Here is a 9,506-nt window from a genome sequence, read left to right on the forward strand (position 1 = left end):
GGTTACTTTTAGACAAACATAAGTTCTTTTTGCAAGATATCTAGCTTCCCTGGTGTTTTCTAAGCTTAGCCTTTATAACATTAATTTACTACTTGCAACCTGTTGCTTCAACCATGTTGAAAGTACCAGTAGAGCTGCATAAAAGTAGTCCCTTGCTGACTGTGAGGCATAAGAAATAAGATAACATACGGAAAGGCACATTGTGGCAACACAAAGGTGATGCTGAAGAAGATTTATTTTTCCACTCTATCACATAAGTTATGGAGTATTTTACAGCATGTCATAAACTGTATTCCAGCACAAGACAGTTACACCACTCTTCAAGACTTGTATAAAAGACCTTAGTCCAGTTCCATCTTCATAAATTACTTCAGTATCATAAAAGCCCTGTGCACCAACCCAGTAAAAATAAATTCGGTCTTGCAAACTTGGGGAGAAAAAAAATTGAAAAAAACCATAGATCACTTCTTAAAAAATATCTGTGCATTTCTGATTTGAAAAGAAGTGACAGACTAATGGGGAAGCGATCACTGACAGAGGTACTTCAGGTTCTCCTCTTCATAACTGGAGCTCTGAAAGTGTCCTCAGAGAACCAGAAGCCTAGAGATGCTGAATAGGCCAGAAAAACCACACACCTCTCTCAAATTTAACTTGCATTTGCAGGTCCTACAGCAGTTCTGGGAAGGTCACCACCCTGCACCACTCTGTGCTCCCACTTTGACTCTTCAACTGCCATCTTTGACAGTGAGAAGTTATGTTTGGGAACAGGCCAATTTCAGAAAGGCTGAGCCGGACCCTCCGCCCTTTCCTCAGGCACCAGACGCTTCAGACAGGGACTGCAGCAGCACAGTTGTGCACTATGGCGGTTCTCGGGAAATACCGGGGTATACTCGTGTTAAGCTTCCCATGCCAGAAAAACCCCAGAAGGCAAACCTCCCTCCCGGTGGGCTGCCACGGCTGGGAAGAGTCAAGCATCTTGTCCTTGAGCGAGGACCCGCGTCGCCGCTGCTTTTCACGTTCCCCACCCAAGCAAGGCGCCGCCGGGTAGCGGGGCAGCGCACCGAGCTCCACTGGATCCCCGGGGGTCTCCGTTCACTGTCCGCTGCCGCCCAGGCCTCGTCCCGCTCCTGGAGCCCTGCTTCCTCACTCGCGCCGAAGGGATTGCTCAGAAATGCTGCCATCGCGCGGGGGAATGGGGACATAACTAAGGGGGGAGGGGAAAGCGGCCGGCGGCCATCCCCTCCGGCCTCCCCGTCCCCTCCGGTGGGTGGGCAGCGGCATCGCGGCAAGCAGCTGACAGCGTCCCGCAGCGACTTCTGCGCCTTCCTCAGCTCCTCGCGGTCCCCATAGGCAATGAGTGTTGGCACAGACGCTGTAGCTCCTTAGGCATTAAAAGCTTGCACACGCTCCAAGCGTAAAAGCTAGATCCCGTTTACAGATTAATAACTTTTAGCACACTGATTGCTACACTACAATATTGTTCATTTTATCCCTGCTGCCCTCTCCACTGGCACAGCCAACAGAAAGACTAGACATGAGGCCACCTGCATCCAGGACTGTTACCACCTGCACATTCAGAGTTCTGAATCTGAGCAGAAAAAGAAATTTTGGATCTTGATTTCAGGTAGGCTCATTTCTGACTGGAACCTGAAAGTCCTTATACCATCAGGCAGACTCGTGTAGGTTAAATGCATGAGATACCAGAACTGGGATAAATAGATGGGCTGACTGCGAGAACTGGGTAAAGTGTTGAAGTGGGACTCATCATAAATGAACTATAGGAAGTAGGTCTTTATGAGATTGCTTTTGTTGGCATCACTAAATAAATTACTAGCCCTCTGCTAAGATGAGGATATCTGTTCCTTGTGTTATCCTCTGGAGTTTTCCACAGGTATGGAAAGTATGTACATCCATGTGTGCCTCTGTGAGCAGAGAATAAGAAAGTGCTCCCATGTGAATGTCCAGTGTCATGCTTATGTCACGTTTGCCAAATTAGGGTACATAAGTTTGTGGTACCTCCTCCCTTCACGTGAGACAAGGAATGTACTTGAACAAGGGAGCTGAAATCCTTTCTTTCAATTTTTGTTTGCCCCATACCAAAAGGCTTACAAATTCAAGCTTCATAGGGACTAACAATCGATTTTACCACTTACTTTGAAGTTACTTAATTTTGTCTTTCCCTGTCTGCTAAACAGACCTAATGAAACGTACCTCATTTGTCAAAAGTTCTTAGTGTTACTTCAGTAATTGTAGAAATATGGGTAGGACACAATCTGACTCATAACACTTAACTGGGATGCAATCTGACCTCACCGAATTCAAAGCAAGCTCTAATTGAATGAAGGATGAAGTCTGTATTGTGCTGGTGCCAAACAGCTAATGTAATTAGCCATTCCCTGTTTAATGCCTTGAAAATGAAAAGTGCTTGTATTGCTTAGCGTTGTTACACTAAGTGTTTTTCAAACACAAGAATAAGATTGGGGAAATACCCAAAATATTCAAGCTTTGAAAATTACATTTTCAGTCACAAACAATATATAATAATTCTAAAATCATCATTAATTTCTATACTTTTCCTGGTACAAGTGAAACTCTACTTGTCCATAGTGAAGTACTAATCCAGCAAATATAATTCCAAGAAAAAGTGAAACACTGATAAGTATTTTCAGATCATATTTCCATGGAACAGATCACTTTTAAATAGTTCAGTGAGTCATATTAGCAAAAATGCAACCCAGGTAGCTGTCTAACCTTCCTGTGACTTAAATGATTTGCCTTTAAGCCTTTAATAGTGTCTGCTTTTTCCTCTATTTTTCATTATCCCAAATCAAATGTATTTGTGGAAAAGCTGGGAGAGAAAAAGCCACGTGTGAAACACTAGTTTTGCGTAGGATTATTTGAACCACTTCAGTAAGCAAACAAAATTTCCCTTTACCCATCCCCATGTAATAGCCAATTTTCTAACAAAACCCATTTGGAAATCCAGTAGGCTCTGATTAACTTGAGTTTGCAGGTCAAAGTGTGTAATTGTTTAAAGAGGCTCCTGACTGGTTTCCTCGGTGGAATGTCAACTACTCATTCCAGCACTGAGTCTGAGCCTACTAGTTAACATTCACCCCACCAGGAAACAAAACCAATGATATTTCAGCATGAAAAAATGAATCAAAAGAATCTCAGATTTTCAGTATCAATACAAACAGTCCAGAAACAGATTTTTTTTATTTATTTACTGGATGGGGGGAGGTGGGTGTAGGGCAGAAAATCATGGGTTGAAAAAAGACAGAACCTCCCTTCCCTTCCTGGAAAAAAACAAACAAACAAACAAACAAACAAAAAAAAACAACCCACAAACCAAACCAACCAATCAACAAAACAAAATCCCACAAAAAATCACCACAAATTACCCCCAGCCCACCCAAAAAAAACCCCAAAACACACACACACACACACACAAAAAAAAGAAACACAAAAAAAACCCACCCAAATCCCCCCAAATCGGGTACTATTTTATGAAGAGAAACATGTTGAATTCACATGAAGCAGACTAAACATCTGTATGTCAGCCCTCAGCTCTGATGAGCTAAAAATGAAGTCCATTCTCATCCACCTTTTCTAGCACTGGAGTATAATATTATTCTTCTGAATGATCAATGTGTGGGTTGCTTTATAACATATCCTATTGCGTGGCATAGCCAGCAGTGACTGGCATTGTTAGACGCCGCAAATCCCAACAGCTACCAGAGGAGATTAACTCAGGGAAATACTGTCAGGGATTCAAGAAATTTTTCTTTAATGTCTCCTAATCTGGGAAAAAAAACCACTAATCCCCCAAAAGACTTTGCTGGCCCCACTAATAGCCTTTCTTTGCCTTTAAGAGAGCAACAGCATTTATGTTTGGGGCTCTTGTATCAGATTATGGTATAGTAAAGAAGGAACTGTTTTAAAACCTTCTGTTTGAACCAGTATCCTGTAAATCTGAGATGTTCACTTCTGGATTTAGGAGGTGGGTGCGTGGGGGAACAGGAGGCAGGGGAGCCATTAAAAAAAAAAAAAAGGAATTGCTTTGTCCATAGAGGAAACAGTGTGACTTCCTCCTCCTTTTTTTTTTAGCAGAGAGGGATTTCTAGGGAACAGTTCATTGTGCATCCAGTTGTTGGGCTGGCGTCTCCTGCGTTACTGTCACTCCGGTCAGTGTAGCAGAACATTGATTTCTGTAGAGGGAGCTGAGTAGGGGGAAAAATAATAAAGGAAGCCAATATTCTATTAGACAAAGAAGAACAGCGGTGGAGGAACTACAGCAAGCTTAGTACCCAGTGGATTTGAGTGTGTGCTTGTGTACTTGTGTGGGTGTGTGTGTGCGTGTGTGTTAAGGGAGGAGCAGCTGTTCATAAGCTTTCCTTTGAAAGCATAAAGAAACTCACATTAGAGAAGGTGAAGAGTGAGAGATAGGCACCAAAAAAAAAAAAAAAAAAAGAAGAATAAAGGAGATATTAGAGGGAAACACAGTAAACAGTGACTTGCAAATGAAGAAAATGGAAAACAGGAGGGGAAATAGGAAGAGACTTTGGAACCTGTCAGTAGAAAAGAACACATTTAAAGTAAGAAAGTTTAAAACTAAGTGAGAGCTAGTTGGCAAATATATCTAGAAGTATGGACTTTTAAAATTCAAGCTGTTTGTTTTCCCCATTTGGAATGAGTACTCATGGCACTGCCTTGCATTCATCAGTATTAGCAAATCAAATGACATCATGAAAATATACATATTTCTAACACATCAGAGACATACAGCAAAATTTTCACTGCAATATATTTTTTCTGCAAATAATTATTTTTCAAGTTACAGAACTTGTCCTTAGTAGACTTAGATTTCTAAACCCATCAGTTAGTACATCTACATTTGCTCATCAGAGTTAAGTGAGTCCTGCAGTAGAACTTTGCTGTAATAACTCATCACAAGCATTTGTCTCAGCTTACAAGGAAGCTTCTCTGTCTCATACAGGCTGGCTGCAAGAAGAGTTCTCCACCAGGTGTAAGTTCTCAGGACAAAGTGAATTCATTTGCACCTGCTTAAGGCTTTGCAAGCTGTATGGCAGCTATGTCAGTACTCCTTGCATTTATTAAATTTACATTCGAAGTAGCTAAATTGTTTTGAAAGTGCATCACAGTGTGAAGTCCTTTCCAGCTCTGCTTGCTATTCAGAAACATGAAGTAGAAAAATGGTATGTATTTGTAGCAACTGGTAAAGCACAAAACAAGAAAAAAATATTTCTCTAAATAAGACATATGCAGTCATGGCAAAAGGAAAAAAATATACTAGGTATATAAATGCACATATAGATATACTTCTTAACTTTCAGAGCACTAGAAGATATGTTCACAATGGAGCTAAAAGATATATAGCAATCTACTGGCCATTCAGCTCTGCTGAATTTCTCTGGTACCACACTTGCTGTACTCTGAAATTTCTAAAGGGAGCTGCTATAATCCATCTTGAATCCATCATTCTAGGGGTCTAAATATCTGACAAAGAGGCAACAATATAAACCATGGCTTCTTACCCAAGTAAATTAGTTTGCAACAGAGATTGCAGGGAAGTGTTATCGGACTTGTTCTTTCCTGCAAGGATGCTCATTCATGCCCTAATGGATTTGTGCAACCTTTCCTCCTTAATCACTTAGTCATAGAGGGTGAGGGCAACCACACTAGTCTCTGACATTGGCCAGTAGGAGAGTTTGTTAGAACATGCTTAATGTTTTATCAGCAAGCAGAGATATGTGACTCAGATTCATCTTGAACAAAATGTTATTATCTTGCTTGCATGAATAAACAAAATAAAATACTTCATCCATAGAACAAAGCCTTCCAAGTCTGTGGGATACTGACTCATGATGAGTACTACTTGGAATATCTTCTGGGAAATGGGGCCCTCCTGGAAGGGAATGCTGGTATCCCCAACAGGGCAGCACTCAGACCCTATAGCAGGCTTCAAGTGAAGCTGTCCTGGTTTCCTTGCTTGTTAAGAGGAACTGCTGTGTTAAATGCAAGACTGTGGATACCATGAGGGAGGTCATACCTACACCCATATATAAAAAGAAAAAAAAAAAGAAAAAAAGAAAGGCTGTGAAAATAGAAACATGCAATTTCTAAGAGGTTCCATAGTGATATTTTACTACTGATATTTTAAAATTTGAGGGTTCATCTGTTTCCAGGCTTGTCAAGACTCATGCCTTAAATCTTGGGGATTTGGAGTTCATGCACATCACTAATCATTTGTAAAACTTTATCTCTCCTATTGGCAGCACAGTACCAAAGTCTTCATATAGCAGATTAACCTAATATATGTGTCCTGTCAGCCAGGCTTGCTTAGAGAATAAAGTCAGGTGAGATGTATCTTCATAGAAATATCCGTTAAATTAAAAATCATAGAATCATGGAATGGTTTGGCTTTGAAGGGACCTTAAAGATCATGTAGCACCAACCCCCCTGCCATAGGCAGGGGCACCATGCACTGGACCTGGTTGCTCAGAGCCCCATGCAGACTGATATTAATCCAATTTATTACTGAAAAAAAAAAGTTCATTTTTTATTTTACTAGTCCTAATGAAAATATTTTATACCAGCTAAAAATGCACTTTCAGTTATTCCCCCCTCTATTTTTAGAAATTCTAATATCTCAATCTCTTTTTCACCCATAGTGTCAACTGATGTCAAATAGAACAGCAGCTGTTCAACAAACAGGCCATATATTTCATATCACTGAGGAGTTAGGTGTCTAATATTGGAAATGTCAAACATAAGTAGCTTTTTCCATGTCCTTACTGCTAAATCCTGTGTCATATGCAAACTCTTAGCAATATACAGCTCACATGCTCAAAAACTGAAGCAATTTAGAAGTAGAACTGTAAGGATTACAGAAGAATAAATCAAGCCTGCTAAATGCTAATGGATCTCTGCTTCCACTAAAACAGCCAGGGATCATAAGAAGAGAACTAGCGATGAGAGAAGCCATCCATGCTTAGGTAGCATGTCAAGGATTATCGTATAGTTCATACAGCTTTGACTCACCTGTGAGTCATACATAAGAAAAAAAATGCAAATATGCATCATATTGAGAAACAGCAGAAATTCCAGCCCATTACTTAAAGAAAGTTCTTTCTCAGTGTTTTGGGTTAACCCCTGGATTATCAATGTTAGCGAGTCCCAGTGCATCACAACAGAGTAGTGAAACATCTTGTTACACCAGATCTGAAATCCTTATGGGGTGTTTGCTGAAAAAAGAATTTGGAGATCACCACATTTCTTTGAAACGGAAAACAACAGAGGAGAAGAATAATGATAACAGAGGACCTGAGATGATACTATGAAGAGAAATAGCTCTCTGGGCAACCCAGATTTAATTGAGCTTTACTGAACTTCACAGATTGTTATAAGTGTAAGGACAATAAAATGCATGATAAAATACAAATGAATTGATTTTTTATAGCCGTATCAATTTATCCAGTAAAGAAATAATTCTTCTCTCAGAATTCTGAGACCTCAGACATTTAAGTGACTGACTTAATTATAGAAACATATACAAACAAGCTCAATAAATGCATGATTACACCATCTTATTGTACCAATTCTAGATTAATTCAGTACCATATTTTTATGTTACTTATGGTGATATGGGGTTTTGCTTTATATATATATATATATATATAATTGTATCTTTATCAAAGTTTGGTCAAAGCTGAAATGGCCTTAGTTCTGAAATGCTTTTATACTAACTGAGATATTTCACCATTCACTTAATCTCTAGGTATGTGGCCAACAGCATGAAAAGTAGTTCCTGTAACAGGAACTAGTATCCCCTCAGATCAGCTGGCAGGCGATCTCAGTCTTGTTTCAGAATTTCCAGATATAATTACAGTAAATCTGCTAAGAATGAGTACATCAGTTTAGTTTAATTCAGACATTTTAAGTCCTTAAATCATGGAATTCATTTTGCTCAGCATGCTTTCTCTACCCCATTATCCTGTTTAAACTGTTAAAAACCTTGGCCACTCTTATAGCATAATTCAACATGCCAAGAGGCTATTCAAATCAACTAAACTTATTGTTGAAATTCTATGTAACCTTTAGAGTGGTGAAATCCTTTGTTCATGGATTTTCATAAGGAAAAACACACAAATATTAAAAGTTTCTGCTCACACCATGTTCCTAGGGGAAGACAAAACCACTTCACATGTTCTGACATGTAATTTTGTTTAGGAGAGACAAAAGAAATGAGTTTGACCTGGTAATTCTATTGCTTCTATTCAAATGAATCCTGTGCTTACAGTGTTTTCTGTCTTCCTATAAGTAAACCTGCAGTTCTGCTGTTCTGACAATTCTGTTGCGGGTCTTATCCAATTTCTTTTTGAAAATATTGGCGTAGCTTCCCTTGATTCTGTCATGATATCTGTAGGCATCCAGCAACAGGGTATCCAGGGTATAACAGAAGATACTATCACCAGCCTTTGGAAAACTATAAGTCTTAAAAACTTGCTGCTTGACCATTGTACTTCTTTGATCTGCACTATGAGAACAAGCTATACATTTTGGCTCCTAGCAGATGCTCCCAGAGGAAAAAAATGTACTAACTACCGCTACCTTTACAATTTAAAATGCATTTTATTGGGCTTCCTGTCAAAGCTTTTTGATGCAGCTTGGATGTATGGCTTTGAATGAGGTGTAAGAATATCTGTGTAGAATCCAAATTAGCTATGATTCTGAGAATACAAAATTAATTAAACAAAATATGAGTACCATCTACTTTTGAGACAATTAGCATAGACTATCTAGGTGAAGCAGGCAAATAGTAAAGATAAGATTAAAATACCTGGTTAAAAAGTTTTTCAGAACAAAATTTTAACTTCGACTAATTCAACCTTGATACAAAAAAAGACCATTTTGGAGGAAATTCAACATAAACCATCTAGCATCTCAGTGAAAATGCTTTGGGCTTTGTTAAAAACTGCATGAGTTTCTTTTATTCTCTCTGAAGAGTTTATATTTTCAATAGAAAAATACTTGACAATCTCTATTGAATGTAAAGGTTCTCTCTCCCATAGTGCATAAAATGGGAAACACACTAGCAAATGAAGTTTTCTATGGAAGAGAGAAAAGTTTTATAAACTCAAAATTAAAATAAATCTTTATCAATGAAAAAGAAATGTGCTTTTTCATTCAGCATTTTTTCTCCTTAGGAAACATGAACTTCATTAGCTGTCATCTAACATTCTAAAATATGACCTGAGAACTAGCAGGATTAAATGCTTGGAACGCTTCCAAGAGAAACAAGAATCAACACTATTTATTTTTGGCTTATTTTCACAAAACGTCAAATTTTGGTGTTGATAGATCCTTAGCATGTAGTTCTTTTTAATTTCAGAACATATCCACAAGAAGGTTGAAACCTATTTTCATTTTCAAGAAAACCATTAATAAATGCCACTTGCTTTAAAGATTTGTTTTGTAGCAAA

This window comes from Neopsephotus bourkii, unplaced genomic scaffold, assembly GCF_033783945.1.
Source record: "Neopsephotus bourkii isolate Nb327-2 ecotype Australia unplaced genomic scaffold, CSIRO-AGI_Nbou_v1 NB_233, whole genome shotgun sequence".
NCBI lineage: Eukaryota > Metazoa > Chordata > Aves > Psittaciformes > Psittacidae > Neopsephotus > Neopsephotus bourkii.